General features: G+C 41.4%; 1 pseudogene; it reads left to right on the forward strand.

The window, feature by feature from the left end:
* Positions 1-1,225: 1,225 nt before the first annotated feature.
* Positions 1,226-1,753, forward strand: LOC100943522 (annotated as a pseudogene).
* Positions 1,754-3,777: the final 2,024 nt, after the last annotated feature.

Here is a 3,777-nt window from a genome sequence, read left to right on the forward strand (position 1 = left end):
AAATGGGCAGAGAGAGGAACTAAACCAGATTCCAAAAGCATAGTCACTTATAGGAGGGGCTGGAGTAGAGTCCAGTGAATAATCCAGTTTATCAACACGGTAAAGTTTGTGGAGGGAGGACTTAGTGGGGAGTGAACCTGGAAAGATAGTGGGGAACTTTAAATAAAGACAGCTAAGAATTTTAGTGTTTGGTAGCCTCAACATGAAAAAGAATAGTATTTCTGAAAGCCTAATCTGGCATGGGGGTACAAGATCAATTGGAAGGGTTAGACTATATGCAAGAAAGTCATTTAGAGGGTTGTTAGGGAACGTTAGAGGTGACGGGGACCGTCCTGACTCAGGGAAGGAGAAGTTAACATGAGAAGGAAGGGATGGCAATAGAGTGTATGGAAGAAAAACTGACAAGACTTGATGACCAGTTGCTATGCAGGGAACCTTGCAACCTTCCTACAGAGGCAACACGACGTGACTCAGGGTTCTTGTGCTGGCACCAATCTTCAGCTCCTGGAGAGGTAACTCCTGCTCCTACATTAGCATCTGATTAAATATGTACAGTTAATTTTCATCCAAGCAACACAGTATGTAAGATCACAGTTTGAAATTAAAAAACACAATTGTTGGAAGAAGACATCGAGGGGAAGCTGCTTTCAAAGTTTCTCCACTGTCTCTCCGCCTTTACCATGTTTGAATCCTTTGACTAGATGCCACCATCACTGTGAATTTGTTCATAATTTTCTTTATGAAAAGTAAGATGTAACAATGACATTGAGAATAAGAACCAGCAATTGAACTTCAGACTATCTGGAATTTATTCAAGAAGAGCTCACGGTTCCCCTTTTGGTAATCTATATTTGCGTTGGTATGAACAAGCAGTGCTACGGAAATCACTCACTGCTTGGTTCATTCCATAGCTTTGAAATTAAGTTTACATCTGGAGTTGGTAGAAATTCATTACCTTCCTACAATGCCACTTAAACTGATTGCTTGGGGAGTAGATGGCAAAGAAGGGGGCCTTTCACACTCAGATGGTTGATCCTATTCATAACATACTATATTTAGAAGTTCTCCTGTATTTATTATGTATACTGTGACTTCCACTTATGGGCCAGATTGACTCTCCTGGACTTCTTTCTGTTTTAAAATAATCTTTATTCTCTTGGCTTTTGGCTCAGAGGAGGACAAGGTGCAACTTTCTTCAGGTGACTGAATCCAGGTTCACCCAACACCAGCTGCCTCCACCATGCTGCCTGAGTTCAACCCCAGTGAGATCAAAGTCATGTATCTGAGGTGCACCTGTGGCAAAGTTGGTGTTAGGTCTGCCCTGGCCCCCCAAATAATCGGCCCCCTGGGTTTGTCTCCAAAAAAGGATGGTGATGACATCACCAAGGCAATCTGTGATTGGAAGTGTCTGAAGATTACAGTGAAACTGACCATCCAGAACAGACAGGCCTGGATTGAAGTGATACCTTCTGCCTCTGCCCTCATCATCAAAGCCCTCAAGGAACCACTGAGAGACAGAAAGAAACAGAAAAACATTAAACACAATGAAAATATTACTTTTGATGAGATTGTCAACATTGCCAGACAGATGCAGCACTGATCTTTGGCCAGAGAACTCTCTGGAACCATTAAAGAGATCCTGGGGATGGCTCAGTCAGTGGGCTGCAATGTTGATGGCCACCACCCTCATGACATCATAGATGACATCAAAGATGACATCAACAGTGGAGCCGTGGAATGCCCAGCTAGTTAAAACGTACAAAGGAAAATGTTTCCATAAAGGGTCATATGACACCCCCCAAAATAATAATCTTTATCTTTTTCCAGAGTAAAGCTTTTGTGGTCTATAAAATATTCTACATGTTGACAGTAAGAGATAAATAACCATCTAAAGCAACATTCCAGGTAGCCAACACAATTCGAGAGGCTTATTTACATGGAAATTTCCAAAAAAACTGACAACAAATGATAAGGAGGGGGAAGAAACAACCCCCTAGAAAATGAAAAAAATAAACAAATAAACAAGTCTTTCTTCACAAAGAACATCCCACACATGGATGTCTGCGAGACTCAGAAATTACTCGGTCCTAGAAGCTATGGGCCAAGTCTTCTCTGAGGTGCTATTCATTCCCCCCACGAAGTCATAACAGGTATGTGTAGAGAGAGCTTAATGCCCTTCTGTTTGGGAAATGAAAGTACTTTCAAACAATCTCATAACATTGTGATGGAGGAAATGATGGCAGGTTTTATATCACCCCCATCATACCGGTAATGGAGGCCCTGATAAATGGAGTCAGTGCAAAGTCATAAGTAGAAGCTAGACCTTCGGTAGTTAAAAAAATACGTTTCTGGTTTGCTCAACCCTTTGTTGTGTTTCAGAGGGAAACTTCCTCATCAGTTTTAACCCTTACTCATTCCTACACAGACAAACATTCTCCCCTCCCCCAAGAGACAGGGAAATCTCTATCTGGCTCAAATTTTAAATTTGAATGTTGTATTGCAAAATAACATCGTCTCACAGACAGTAAGTGCTAAATCAAAAATCAAAAAATTTAGTCGAATAGTTAAGCTTATAGAAGCAAACAGTAAAATATTGGTTGCCAGGGGCTGGGGTAGGAGGGGAAAGTGGGGAGTTGCTGTTCCGTTATATAATGAGAGGAAATAGTTATCTGATCTGAAGAGAAATCAGAGTATTAATGTATATAATAAAGTTTCCATTGTATGAGATGAAAAAGTTCTGGGGAGCTGCTGCAGAGCATTGTGCTTATAGTTAATGATAGTGTACTGTACACTTACAAATTTAAGAGAGTAGATCTCAGGTGGTAGTTTTTTTCACCACAAAGAGAAATTTAGTTGGAGTATACCCCCTGCCTCAGTAAGTTTTAAGATCATAAACTGATCTGCAACAACTTTGGGGAGTGCAAAGGTACATTATTGTTTGGGGGGTTACATTCCTCCTGGACATCTGATCCAAGATATAGACAATCGATTCCCCAGAAAGATGCACATCCACAATTACATGGACTCCTAGAGCCACATCTTCAGTAGTTCCATAAATACGTGGGCTAAGAACCCACGATAGTAGGAAGAGCAGGGACTTGGGGGAGACCTTGGACTAAATCCTAACCCCATCTTACTCTGTGACTTTGCGAAACACCATTTCATTTCTCAGCACTAATTTCTTTGTTTATAAAATGGGAATTATACCCTTGAATTGGGGTTATTGAGGAGATTAAATACATAATGCACATAAAGCATTTAGCACTATGTCTGGCATATAGAATGTGTTTGGTCGATGATAATTCTCTTCCTCTGTGAGATATTTAGTGGAGAAATGACTCTGACATTTGGAGGAGCTATCCTGAAGCTGATGTTAGGCCCATATCTACCAGAAAGCTGAAAACATTATGCCAGGGGGCAGGGGATCAGATTGGTACAATTCATCAGGGGCTAGAGCCTTTTAAAGTCTAAATCATTTTGGTTTGCCCTGTTACCCAAATCTTTTGACACTCCTTCTGTATTATGATGGCTCCCTATGGTGTGAATCCCATCTTCCCAAGATAGAATGCAAAGTTCCCACATTTCTCAGTTTCCTTTGCCTCCAGGGTGCAGTCGTGTGACTTAGGTTGTGCTAATCAGATGCACATACACAGATGCAGATACAGAAGTGATTCATGTGAGGAAGCAGGTGGAGAGCAGGGCACCAATTTTGCAGGCACAGATGGTAGGAAAGGCAATATGGTTCTGGAATCACGAGGAGCAGCAGTTCCCTTCCCT

Source organism: Otolemur garnettii, unplaced genomic scaffold, assembly GCF_000181295.1.
Source record: "Otolemur garnettii isolate 467f Iridium unplaced genomic scaffold, OtoGar3 scaffold00017, whole genome shotgun sequence".
NCBI classification, from domain to species: Eukaryota; Metazoa; Chordata; class Mammalia; order Primates; family Galagidae; genus Otolemur; species Otolemur garnettii.